Raw genomic sequence first — 15,150 nt, forward strand, 5'->3', positions numbered from 1 at the left:
TAATATAATAAATGCCAATTACGATACAATATAAAAATTGCGTCTAAGAAAAAAAAACGAGTATAACATCTCTCCGACAATAAAAATATCATTGTATATTATTGGCTATTATCGTTTGAAAGTATTTAACATCTCTTCGTGGGAGGATTTTCATGGGTTTCATCACTTTTCGCACCTACTTAGAGATTTGAATTTTTAAAATTGTATGAAGAAATTTAACGTAGTGGTGACAGTAATTTTAAGCTGTTTTAATTCTTTAATGATAAAGTTACAGTTGGATACGAGGAGAGGCATTAACCTTGACGATGTACCCCCACTGCATGTCGTACAACATCAAGTCAACATCGAGCTGGTTTTCATTGTTCAAACTTTGTGTTGCCTTTTTGCTTAATTCAACAATTTGAAGTTATAAGAAGATTTGAAATGAGGATTGATGTGAACGGTTCTATTGCATAATACGAAGGGCGTTTTGCATTGACGTTGTGCCAAATTGCAGATGATGTTTGACCAGTTCCTTGTCAAATTTTCACAGAAACCACACAGGGAAACTAACAAGTAGGTGCATTATAATCACAGGATGAGTCAAAAATTGCGGAACCCAAACCCCAACAAATATATTTCATATTTACAAAAATATGTGGCACCAAAAATAATAATGACTGGAAAGCCAATTTCATCAGCTACTTTTAGATGAAAAAAATACTGAAATTGCTCATTCCGTTCAAAGAATATCACCATTTAAACGCAATGACCCTGAAACCTGTTTCGTCCAAAAAAGCAATTTATTCTGTGTTTTGACTGTTTGGAACAACAAAGAAAATGACACAGAATACGTGTTTCAACAACTGTAGTACACAACTTGATTAGGCCCTACAACCCTGGTTAGGCAAACAATATGATTTATAAAATCTACTTTTTTTAAAAGACGGGTCTTCAAAAGGACTTTGTTGCATATTGTTAATGTTTAAACTGAAGTTTTACCGCTGGTGATGTGTGCAGACAATTGTGACGACGATTCTTGAAATTGCATTTTTTTTTTGGACGAGACAGGTTTTATGGTCATTGTGTTTAAATGGTGATATTCTTTGAACGGATTGACCAATTTCAGTAATTTTTTTTCATCTAAAAGTTGCTTATGAAATTGGCTTTCCAGATATTATTATTATTGGTGCTTTATTTTTGTTTAAATATATGAAATGTAATTTTTGGCGTTTGGGTTCCGTTTTGTTTGTTTTTTGACTCACCCTGCATGTAAAGGTTGAACAAAGAAATTGACTGGAGCGAGGTTTGAACCTGCGACCTCCGGGTTGCCGTTCCGGTGCATTACTTACTGAGCTTTCCAGCCCTATGTTGACAGTTCCCCATTTAGTCAATGTCTTTGTTAAAGAGGCGCTAGTCATGCAAAAGCCATAAATCTGACGATGCAGGAACTTGGAATAAAGTGACAAGAATAAAAGTGTTACTTCACATTACGCTTTGCACAAAATAACATTTAAATATTACTTTTTGTTAATAATATAGGAATGGAAAAAATAGCAACAACGACTTTGCAGTTCTCATCAAGGGCGGATCCAGAACACATTTTTTGGGGGGCCCAGACATGTTTAGATCCACCCAAAAGTGGGTCCAAAAATTACGCGTGGGGTTCGGGGCCCGCTCAGATGCTCTGTGGTGCGATCTGAGGCAATTTTTGACCACTTTGACCATTTTTTTAAGGAAAAGATGGTAGGGTAAGCAGTGCCTGCCTTTATTGCGACGTCACTTTAAAAAAAAATGGGTTCGGTTTGGGGTTTTTTTTTTGGGGGGGGCATTGCCCCCGTTGGTCCCCCCCCCCCCATCCGCCCTTGGGTCTCGTGCAATAAATAAATTGTCAATACTTTATGAACAATACCAAACGCGCACGATGTTGAAAAGAGGAGAAATTCCCAAAGGTAATGGCAATTTGTCCCAAAGCTGTCAAATATCATCTTCAGGTCAATCTTAAGATAATCATGTGACAAATCACGTAATCCCCCATATTAATGTCTGCAAAAAAGTTTTAAAAGGGAGTATACAGGGTGAGTAAAAAAAATGAAACCAAAATATCGAGACTATTGTTTTAGCGAAGTTCTGCATGTAGCACTTTCAAAATTTAGGGTATAAAAGCCCAATACATAAGCTTTCTTTTAGTACAAGATTCATTCCAATCACTTGAGTACTTTTTAAGTTATGGAATTTTAAACACAACCACCGTTTTAAAGTTCTGTCCACGGATCACACAATTAAAGGTGTGCGTTCTTTCAGCAAAACGAAAACAATTCACACGTATCCCTATGTGATTTGCTTTCGTTTTGCTGAAAGAACACTTACCGTTTGTATTCCGTGGACAGAGCTTTAAAACGGTGGTTGTGTTTAAAAGTCCGTAATTTGAAAAGAACATAAGTGATTTGAATGAGTATTGTCCTAAAAGAAAGCTCAATATGAATTGAGCTTTCATATCCTAGATTTTGAAAGTGCTACATTTAGAACTTCACTTAAACAATGGTCCCGACATTTGGGTTTCGGTTTTTTGGACTCACCCTGTATAGCTGTAGTATGTATTTTAAATATCCTCGCGTGTATATATCAGGAGTGTATGTTTAAAACATTGTGAAGTTTTAGCTAAATAAATTAGAATCGATATCCAGACGAAAGCTGCTTTTTTTCTATAGTCACTGAACATTTTAGATACTTTGACTGATTGTTTAGTTAGTTAGTTATTTGTTTTTTAATAATTACTATTATAATAATTATTTTTTTATTTAATTATTTCGATTATCATTGTTTTTGCTGAGGACGCGCATTCAGGCGTGGTTCTAGAGCCTAAATTTTAGGGGCGGGGTGGGGGGGCTAGCAGGGATGGATCCAGATTTTTTTGCAAGGAGGCGAACTGAAATGTTGATAGGTTATTTTCTCCGGACACTTAGGCCTCCGAAAATCAATAGGGGGTGGGGGTACTTGTACCATATTTTCAATGGGGAGCGCTGATAAAATCACACAATCATGCATTATCATAGTGTTCAATTCAAATGCCCCTTCTCAAGACTATTTTTTTTTAGGGGAGACAGATCGCATGTGACGTCACCTAAACATGTTGCTACTGCTATTTTTTGATAGAATTTATTTTTAGGTGGGGCGGCTAGACCTAATTTTTTTTGGGGGGGGGGTTAAAGCCACCCTTGGCGACATCCATGGATGATATGACGTCATCTCCGTCTTCTTCTAAATGATAGAGGAAAATTTAAAGCGTTGCACAAACATTTATTTTTGTCGTAAATATTCGGACGTTCAAATAATTTTCATAACGTATGTGGCATCAGTTTGATTGGAAAATTTTGCCTCGAGGATAAAATATTCGTCTAGCACATTCTGAAGGAAAACTAATCATGAGAAAAGAAGTTAAACTGTACATTATAAAGTACATTTATAATGTCTTGATTGCATTTTTTTTTAAGTTTGGGAATCATCATCACCCCCTTCTACCCCGCTGCCCCGCCCTTCTCCATTGACGTCATTATTAACAGATAGCTATATACTCGGTATCAATGGCCACCTCGCCCATTCTGATTGGTTGCTTGATTCTATTCATTCTGGTTCTTATATTAAAGCGAAGCATCCTTGGCAATATTTCTAGCGCAGTTTCTTTTCTTACAGAGACAACAGGCTAGCACTGTCAATATAAGGACTCCATCATTTTTTCTCCACAAAATGAAATCGGCCATTCACCATTTATTGTAAGTTGCACGCCCAGACCATGCAGTTCTCTTACAGTGAAATGACTTTATCGATTATTATTTTATTTTTATTTTTTTTACAACCAACTCTACCTCTTGCAATTTCACGGCCATTGCGTCTCAAGATGTCCACGTATGAAATTGAACGGGCGGGTATCGTGGCTGTTAGAGAAAATTGTGGTGATATCGGTCACATTGCATGCGCACAATAACCTGAACGTCTTAGGCGCGTTCTGATGAATTTCTCCATTTCAACTCGATCGTCATAGACGAAATTATTCGTGTCTACTGTGACAGTCATTGTTCAAACGCAGCCGTGGCTCGAGAGGACATAAGACACAGTCTCGAACCGAGTATAGTTGATTATTGACGACGTTATTCTTGCAAAAGCTGAAAAATGGCGCCTTTGATGTCGCTTGCGATCGTACTCGTCGGTGTTGGAGCAGATGCATTCTGTCCTGACTGGGAATGGTTTAAAGGTATGGGATATTGTCTGACAAACGAACCGATGACGTGGACAGATGCACAAATTGCCTGCACTGGCATGATGGGAGGCGGTTTGTGGGCCCCTGGTTCTGAGAGCGAGCTAGATTTCATCTATGGCATGGTCACTGGAAAGGCTGGAGCCAACGAATTGTGGATCGATTGCTTCAAGTCACCATTAGACGAGTGGATTCATTCGGATGGTACTCCGTGTGAGAACCCTAACTGGTGTCCAGGTTGTCCAGATTACAATGGCCATGATTGCGCATATTGGAGCATGTACGACCGAATCTGGTTTGATTTCCCGTGTGCGCATATGTTGTACGCTATTTGTGAACTCGATACCCAATCTACTGTCAAACCAGTCGATAGCAAGTCTACTGTCAACCCAGTCGATACCGAGTCTACTGTCGACCCAGTCAATAGCGAGTCTACTGTCAACCCAGTCGATGCCGAGTCTACTGTCGACCCAGTCGATACTGAGTCTACTGTTGACCCAGTCGATACCGAGTCTACTGTCAACCCAGTCGATACTGAGTCTACTGTCGACCCAGTTGGTGTCAATAAGCTCGCTGCCTCGTCGACATTCTGCCTGAAAACCGACGCTGATGGCCGCCTCACATCCCGATGCCTGACCGGTCACGTCATCAAGGAGTTCTCCACCACGAAGGGTGTCATCGCGTGTGGTTCGGCGTGCCGGGATAAGCCTCGATGCCGCTCCTTCAATCTGCGACAGGTCAGCCGCGGAGAGAAGATATGTCAATTAAATGACATCACTCGCTATGAAGAGACCGAAAACGACATGGTATCTGACAAATATTGCTCTAATATCAACATCTAAATATTGCATTGTCTAAAGCCCGGTTCATGCTCGGCGCGAACGTGAATTTGTGACGTCATGGCAAGTATTCGCGCTGCGAATTCGTAAAGGTTGAACACATTTCAACTCGGGCGAATTTCGCAGCGAATGTTTCATGACGTCAAATTCGCCTTGCATTCGCTTTCGCGTGGAGTATAGCCTTTAGCCCAGGCCATCGTGGCTTAGAGCGGCAGAGTTGCGAAGAACCGAAGCGACTTGAGCACAGATTAAGTCAGCATGCACGAGTGGCAACGCCACGAGCCTCGTGGCTTTGCCACTTGCATGTGCGGTCTCCATCTCCAGTCGCTTCGCGTTTTCGCTGCTTTGAATGCTGGCAAGTTAGGCCACGATGGCCTTGGTGAAAGGCTACGTGGAGTATGACTACCAGGCTAATTCGGCGACAGCCATTTTCTGAGGTGTCACAGGGCCGGCGCGAGTCGAGCTCAGGTATCGCACGCATTCCGGGTTCCTTTGATCAATAGGGTTACCAAAATGCACACACACCTTGTCTTTAAGAACAGGTGCGGCTTGAGCGCGGACGTCATTCCACCATGGCTGCTAATATTGTTCGGCGAACTAGGCCATATAATAAGACTAAATGGGCGAAAAAAACTCATAATTTCTTCCACATTATTTATGGTAAGTTGCACGCCAAGACCGTGCAGTTCTCTAACAATGAAATGACTTCATCGATATATTTTTTGATAACAATAAGACACGTGAGGTACCAACTCTGCCTGCGGTAATCGCGTCTCAAGGTGTCCGCGTATTCAACTGAATTGGTATATACCGTGGATATTGGAGAAAATTGTGGCGATATTGATTACGTTCAAGGCGCACACTTACCCGAACCTGTTATTCAGTGCGGCGTTCTGATGAAATTCTCCATTTAAATTTTAGTCGTCAGAGACGAAGCTATTGTCTACTGTGACAGTCATTGTTCAAACGCAGCCGCGGATCGCGAAGGCAGATGTAATATAAGACACAGTCTCGAAACAGGCACAAGTTGATTATTGACGACGATATTTAACGTCGTCTTGCAAAAGCTGAAAAATGACGCCTTTGACGGCATTTGTGATCGTACTCGTCGGTGTTGGAGTAGATGCATTCTGTCCTGACTGGGAATGGTTTAATGGTACAGGCTATTGCATGACTTACGAAACAGCGGCATGGGCAAATGCTAAAACTACCTGCACTGTCATGATGGGAGGCGGTTTGTGGGCCCCGGCTGCCTCTGAGAGTGAGCTAGATTTCATCTTTGGCATGGTCACTGGAATGGCCGGTGCCATGATGGAGTTGTGGATCGATTGCTTCAAGTCACCATCCGACGAGTGGGTTCATTCCGATGGTACTCCGTGTGAGAACCCTAACTGGTGTCATCATGATTGTCCAAGAGATTACAATGGCCATGATTGCGCATGTTGGCAAATGTACACCCGAATCTGGTTTGATTTCCCATGCGCGCATGACTTACACGCTATTTGTGAACTCGATACCGAGTCTACTGTCAACCCAGTCGATACCGAGTCTACTGTCGACCCAGTTGATACAGAGTCTACTGCCAACCCAGTCGATACCGAGTCTACTGTCAACCCAGCCGATACCCAGTCTACTGTCAACCCAGTCGATACCGAGTCTACTGTCGACCCAGTTGATACCGAGTCTACTGTCAACCCAGTCGATACCCAGTCCACTGTCAACCCAGTCGATACCGAGTCTACTGTCAACCCAGTCGATACCGAGTCTACTGTCGACCCAGTTGATACAGAGTCTACTGTCAACCCATTCGATACCGAGTCTACTGTCAACCCAGCCGATACCCAGTCTACTGTCAACCCAGTCGATACGGAGTCTACTGCCAACCCAGTCCATACCGAGTCTACTGTCAACCCAGTCGATACCGAGTCTACTGTCAACCCAGTCGATACCGAGTCTACTGTCGACCCAGTTGATACAAAGTCTACTATCAACCCATTCGATACCGAGTCTACTGTCAACCCAGCCGATACCCAGTCTACTGTCAACCCAGTCGATACGGAGTCTACTGCCAACCCAGTCCATACCGAGTCTACTGTCGACCCAGTCGATACCGAGTCTACTGTCGACCCAGTTGGTGTCAATAAGGTCGCTGCCCCGTCGATGTTCTGCCTGAAGTCCGACGCTGATGGCCGCCTCACATCCCGATGCCTGACCGGTCACGTCATCAAGGAGTTCTCCACCACCACGGGTGTCATCGCGTGTGGTTCGGCGTGCCGGGACGAGCCTCGATGCCGCTCCTTCAATCTGCGACAGGTCAGCCGCGGAGAGAAGATCTGTCAATTGAATGACATCACTCGCTATGAAGCGACCGAAAACGACATGGCATCTGACAATTTTTGCTCTAATATCAACATCTAAATATTGCATTGTCTAAAGCCCGGTTCATACTCGGCGCGAACGTGAATTTGTGACGTCATGGCAAGTATTCGCGCTGCGAATTCGTAAAGGTTGAACACATTTCAACACGGGCGAATTTCGCAGCGAATGTTTCATGACGTCAAATTCGCCTTGCATTCGCTTTCGCGTGGAGTATAGCCTTTAGCCCAGGCCATCGTGGCTTAGAGCGGCGGAGTTGCGAAGAGCCGAAGCGACTTGAGCACAAATTAGGTCAGCATGCACGTGTGGCAACGCCACGAGGCCTTTTGCAACTTGATTTTGTTGAATTATTCATAGTTTTTATGCTAATAAGAAGCGTGCTGAAGGTTAACCCATCACAACGCAGATTTTTGCCTAGTCGCTTCCATTTTTAAAGAAGGGTGAGTAAGGAAAACGTAAGAGCAAAGTACTGTAAGTTCAGATGAAAAATAAGTTCATACCCTCAAATAATATTCTTGAAATACCTTTATAAGTAAAGTTAAAGTAAGATAATGCAAGAACAATTACGCAGTCATGATCTCGTGGAAAACTAGACTCGCAATTTTTGTTTTTAAATTTTGTGCAAGCATCCCGGCGCGTCGACGCGCGCGTCCGGGTAGTAGCCACGCACGCACGAAAAGGCTGGTGATTGGTTGGAATTTTGCTACCCTTTTGGGGTAGCAAAAATGGAGATTATCAAGAAAAACATAACAATTTCTCGACAAGTTGCAAAAGGCCCTTGTGGCTTTGCCACTCGCATGTGCGGTCTCCATCTCCAGTCGCTTCGCGTTTTCGCTGCTTTGAATGCTGGCAAGTTAAGCCATGATGGCTTTGGTGAAAGGCTACGTGGAGAATGACTACCAGGCTAATTCGGCGACAGCCATTTTCTGAGGTGTCACAGGGCCGGCGCGAGTCGAGCTCAGGTATCGCACGCATTCCGGGTTCCTTTGATCAATAGGGTTACCAAAATGCACACACACCTTGTCTTTAAGAACAGGTGCGGCTTGAGCGCGGACGTGATTCCACCACACATAATGGCTGCTAATATTGTTCGCCGAATTAGTCCATAAGACTAAATGGGCGACAAAAAAACTCATAATTTCTTCCACATCATTTATGGTAAGTTGCACGCCAAGACCGTGCAGTTCTCTAACAATGAAATGACTTCATCGATATATTTTTTAATAACAATAAGACACGCGAGGTGCTAACTCTGCCTGCGGTAATCGCGTCTCAAGGTGTCCGCGTATTCAACTGAATTGGTATATACCGCGGATATTGGAGAAAATTGTGGCGATATTGATTACGTTCAAGGCGCACACCTACCCGAACCTGTTATTCAGTGCGGCGTTCTGATGAGATTCTCCATTTAAATTTTAGTCGTCCGAGACGAAGCTATTGTCTACTGTGACAGTCATTGTTCAAACGCAGCCGCGGATCGCGAAGGCAGATGTAATATAAGACACAGTCTCGAAACAAGCACTAGTTGATTATTGACGACGATATTTAACGTCGTCTTGCAAAAACTGAAAAATGACGCCTTTGATGGCATTTGCGATCGTTCTCGTCGGTGTTGGAGTAGATGCATTCTGTCCTGACTGGGAGTGGTTTAATGGTACGGGCTACTGTCTGACAAACAAACTGATGGAGTGGGCAGAAGCTAAACTTACCTGCCCCAACACAGGAGGCGGTTTGTGGGTCCCTGGTTCTGATAGCGAGCAAGATTTCATCTATGACATGTTCAATGGAGAGGTTGGAGCCAATAACCATTTGTGGATCGACTGCTCCATGTCACCATCGGGCGAGTGGGTTCATTCCGATGGTACTCCGTGTGAGAACACTAATTGGTGTTATGGTTGTCCAAGAGGTTACAGCGAACATTGCTCGTGCTGGCGAATGTAAGACCGCATGTGGGTTGATAACCCGTGTGTGAATGTTTTTCACGCTCTTTGCGAACTCCCATCAGTCGACGGCCAAGTTGATACCGAGTCTACTGTTAACCCAGCCCATACCCAGTCTAGGCTAGTCGACACCGAGTCTACTGTCAACCCAGTCGATACTGTGTCTACTGTCGACCCAGTCGATACCGAGTCTACTGTCAACCAAGTCGATACCGAGTCTACCGTCAACTCAGTCGATACCGAATCTACTGTCAACCCAGTCGACACCGAGTCTACTGTCAATCCATTCGACACCGAGAATACTGTCAACCCTGCCCATACCCAGTCTACTGTCAACCCAGTCGATACCGAGTCTACTGTCAACCCGGTCGATACTGCGTCTACTGTCGACCCAGTCGATACCGAGTCTACTGTCAACCCAGTCGATACCGAGTCTACCGTCAACTCAGTCGATACCGAATCTACTGTCAACCCAGTCGACACCGAGTCTACTGTCAATCCATTCGACACCGAGAATACTGTCAACCCAGCCCATACCCAGTCTACTGTCAACCCAGTCGATACCGAGTCTACTGTCAACCCAGCCCATACCCAGTCTACTGCCAACCCAGTCGATACCGAGTCTACTGTCAACCAAGTCAATACCCAGTCTACTGTCAACCCAGTCGATACCGAGTCTACTGTCAACCCAGTCGATACTGCGTCTACTGTCAACCCAGTCGATACCGAGTCTACTGTCAACCCAGTCGATACTGAGCCTGTCGACCCAATTGGTGTCAATAAGTTTGCTGCCCCGTCGTTGTTCTGCCTGAAGACCGACTCTGATGGCCGCTTCACATCCCAATGCCTGATCGGTCACGTCATCAAGGAGTTCTCCACCACCAAGGGTGTCATCGCGTGTGGTTCGGTGTGCCGGGATGAGCCTCGATGCCGCTCCTTCAATCTGCGACAGGTCAGCCGCGGAGAGAAGATATGTCAATTGAATGACATCACTCGCTATGAAGCGACCGAAAACGACATGTCATCTGACTAATGTTGTTCTAATATCAACATCTAAATATTGCACTGTCTAAAGCCCGGTTCACACTCGGCGCCAACGCGAATTTGTGACGTCACGGCAAGTATTCGCGCTTCGAATTCGTAAAAGTTGAACACATTTCAGCTCGGGCGAATTTCGCAGCGAATGCTTCATGACGTCAAATTCGTCTTGCATTCGCTTTCGCGTGGAGTATGACTACCACGCTAATTCGGCGACAGCCATTTTCTGAGCCGTGTCACCAGGCTGGCGCGAGTCGAGCTCAGGTATCGCACGCATTCCGGGTTCCTTCGATCAATAGGGTTACCAAAATGCACAGACACCTTGTCTTTAAGAATAGGGGCGGCTTGAGCGCGGACGTGATTCCACCACACATAATGGCTGCTAATATTGTTCGCCGAATTAGTCCATAAGACTAAATGGGCGACAAAAAAACTCATAATTTCTTCCACATCATTTATGGTAAGTTGCACGCCAAGACCGTGCAGTTCTCTAACAATGAAATGACTTCATCGATATATTTTTTAATAACAATAAGACACGCGAGGTGCTAACTCTGCCTGCGGTAATCGCGTCTCAAGGTGTCCGCGTATTCAACTGAATTGGTATATACCGCGGATATTGGAGAAAATTGTGGCGATATTGATTACGTTCAAGGCGCACACCTACCCGAACCTGTTATTCAGTGCGGCGTTCTGATGAGATTCTCCATTTAAATTTTAGTCGTCCGAGACGAAGCTATTGTCTACTGTGACAGTCATTGTTCAAACGCAGCCGCGGATCGCGAAGGCAGATGTAATATAAGACACAGTCTCGAAACAAGCACTAGTTGATTATTGACGACGATATTTAACGTCGTCTTGCAAAAACTGAAAAATGACGCCTTTGATGGCATTTGCGATCGTTCTCGTCGGTGTTGGAGTAGATGCATTCTGTCCTGACTGGGAGTGGTTTAATGGTACGGGCTACTGTCTGACAAACAAACTGATGGAGTGGGCAGAAGCTAAACTTACCTGCCCCAACACAGGAGGCGGTTTGTGGGTCCCTGGTTCTGATAGCGAGCAAGATTTCATCTATGACATGTTCAATGGAGAGGTTGGAGCCAATAACCATTTGTGGATCGACTGCTCCATGTCACCATCGGGCGAGTGGGTTCATTCCGATGGTACTCCGTGTGAGAACACTAATTGGTGTTATGGTTGTCCAAGAGGTTACAGCGAACATTGCTCGTGCTGGCGAATGTAAGACCGCATGTGGGTTGATAACCCGTGTGTGAATGTTTTTCACGCTCTTTGCGAACTCCCATCAGTCGACGGCCAAGTTGATACCGAGTCTACTGTTAACCCAGCCCATACCCAGTCTAGGCTAGTCGACACCGAGTCTACTGTCAACCCAGTCGATACTGTGTCTACTGTCGACCCAGTCGATACCGAGTCTACTGTCAACCAAGTCGATACCGAGTCTACCGTCAACTCAGTCGATACCGAATCTACTGTCAACCCAGTCGACACCGAGTCTACTGTCAATCCATTCGACACCGAGAATACTGTCAACCCTGCCCATACCCAGTCTACTGTCAACCCAGTCGATACCGAGTCTACTGTCAACCCGGTCGATACTGCGTCTACTGTCGACCCAGTCGATACCGAGTCTACTGTCAACCCAGTCGATACCGAGTCTACCGTCAACTCAGTCGATACCGAATCTACTGTCAACCCAGTCGACACCGAGTCTACTGTCAATCCATTCGACACCGAGAATACTGTCAACCCAGCCCATACCCAGTCTACTGTCAACCCAGTCGATACCGAGTCTACTGTCAACCCAGCCCATACCCAGTCTACTGCCAACCCAGTCGATACCGAGTCTACTGTCAACCAAGTCAATACCCAGTCTACTGTCAACCCAGTCGATACCGAGTCTACTGTCAACCCAGTCGATACTGCGTCTACTGTCAACCCAGTCGATACCGAGTCTACTGTCAACCCAGTCGATACTGAGCCTGTCGACCCAATTGGTGTCAATAAGTTTGCTGCCCCGTCGTTGTTCTGCCTGAAGACCGACTCTGATGGCCGCTTCACATCCCAATGCCTGATCGGTCACGTCATCAAGGAGTTCTCCACCACCAAGGGTGTCATCGCGTGTGGTTCGGTGTGCCGGGATGAGCCTCGATGCCGCTCCTTCAATCTGCGACAGGTCAGCCGCGGAGAGAAGATATGTCAATTGAATGACATCACTCGCTATGAAGCGACCGAAAACGACATGTCATCTGACTAATGTTGTTCTAATATCAACATCTAAATATTGCACTGTCTAAAGCCCGGTTCACACTCGGCGCCAACGCGAATTTGTGACGTCACGGCAAGTATTCGCGCTTCGAATTCGTAAAAGTTGAACACATTTCAGCTCGGGCGAATTTCGCAGCGAATGCTTCATGACGTCAAATTCGTCTTGCATTCGCTTTCGCGTGGAGTATGACTACCACGCTAATTCGGCGACAGCCATTTTCTGAGCCGTGTCACCAGGCTGGCGCGAGTCGAGCTCAGGTATCGCACGCATTCCGGGTTCCTTCGATCAATAGGGTTACCAAAATGCACAGACACCTTGTCTTTAAGAATAGGGGCGGCTTGAGCGCGGACGTGATTCCACCACACATAATGGCTGCTAATATTGTTCGCCGAATTAGTCCATAAGACTAAATGGGCGACAAAAAAACTCATAATTTCTTCCACATCATTTATGGTAAGTTGCACGCCAAGACCGTGCAGTTCTCTAACAATGAAATGACTTCATCGATATATTTTTTAATAACAATAAGACACGCGAGGTGCTAACTCTGCCTGCGGTAATCGCGTCTCAAGGTGTCCGCGTATTCAACTGAATTGGTATATACCGCGGATATTGGAGAAAATTGTGGCGATATTGATTACGTTCAAGGCGCACACCTACCCGAACCTGTTATTCAGTGCGGCGTTCTGATGAGATTCTCCATTTAAATTTTAGTCGTCCGAGACGAAGCTATTGTCTACTGTGACAGTCATTGTTCAAACGCAGCCGCGGATCGCGAAGGCAGATGTAATATAAGACACAGTCTCGAAACAAGCACTAGTTGATTATTGACGACGATATTTAACGTCGTCTTGCAAAAACTGAAAAATGACGCCTTTGATGGCATTTGCGATCGTTCTCGTCGGTGTTGGAGTAGATGCATTCTGTCCTGACTGGGAGTGGTTTAATGGTACGGGCTACTGTCTGACAAACAAACTGATGGAGTGGGCAGAAGCTAAACTTACCTGCCCCAACACAGGAGGCGGTTTGTGGGTCCCTGGTTCTGATAGCGAGCAAGATTTCATCTATGACATGTTCAATGGAGAGGTTGGAGCCAATAACCATTTGTGGATCGACTGCTCCATGTCACCATCGGGCGAGTGGGTTCATTCCGATGGTACTCCGTGTGAGAACACTAATTGGTGTTATGGTTGTCCAAGAGGTTACAGCGAACATTGCTCGTGCTGGCGAATGTAAGACCGCATGTGGGTTGATAACCCGTGTGTGAATGTTTTTCACGCTCTTTGCGAACTCCCATCAGTCGACGGCCAAGTTGATACCGAGTCTACTGTTAACCCAGCCCATACCCAGTCTAGGCTAGTCGACACCGAGTCTACTGTCAACCCAGTCGATACTGTGTCTACTGTCGACCCAGTCGATACCGAGTCTACTGTCAACCAAGTCGATACCGAGTCTACCGTCAACTCAGTCGATACCGAATCTACTGTCAACCCAGTCGACACCGAGTCTACTGTCAATCCATTCGACACCGAGAATACTGTCAACCCTGCCCATACCCAGTCTACTGTCAACCCAGTCGATACCGAGTCTACTGTCAACCCGGTCGATACTGCGTCTACTGTCGACCCAGTCGATACCGAGTCTACTGTCAACCCAGTCGATACCGAGTCTACCGTCAACTCAGTCGATACCGAATCTACTGTCAACCCAGTCGACACCGAGTCTACTGTCAATCCATTCGACACCGAGAATACTGTCAACCCAGCCCATACCCAGTCTACTGTCAACCCAGTCGATACCGAGTCTACTGTCAACCCAGCCCATACCCAGTCTACTGCCAACCCAGTCGATACCGAGTCTACTGTCAACCAAGTCAATACCCAGTCTACTGTCAACCCAGTCGATACCGAGTCTACTGTCAACCCAGTCGATACTGCGTCTACTGTCAACCCAGTCGATACCGAGTCTACTGTCAACCCAGTCGATACTGAGCCTGTCGACCCAATTGGTGTCAATAAGTTTGCTGCCCCGTCGTTGTTCTGCCTGAAGACCGACTCTGATGGCCGCTTCACATCCCAATGCCTGATCGGTCACGTCATCAAGGAGTTCTCCACCACCAAGGGTGTCATCGCGTGTGGTTCGGTGTGCCGGGATGAGCCTCGATGCCGCTCCTTCAATCTGCGACAGGTCAGCCGCGGAGAGAAGATATGTCAATTGAATGACATCACTCGCTATGAAGCGACCGAAAACGACATGTCATCTGACTAATGTTGTTCTAATATCAACATCTAAATATTGCACTGTCTAAAGCCCGGTTCACACTCGGCGCCAACGCGAATTTGTGACGTCACGGCAAGTATTCGCGCTTCGAATTCGTAAAAGTTGAACACATTTCAGCTCGGGCGAATTTCGCAGCGAATGCTTCATGACGTCAAA

Source organism: Patiria miniata, unplaced genomic scaffold (assembly GCF_015706575.1).
Source record: "Patiria miniata isolate m_02_andy unplaced genomic scaffold, ASM1570657v1 HiC_scaffold_30, whole genome shotgun sequence".
Lineage (NCBI taxonomy): Eukaryota > Metazoa > Echinodermata > Asteroidea > Valvatida > Asterinidae > Patiria > Patiria miniata.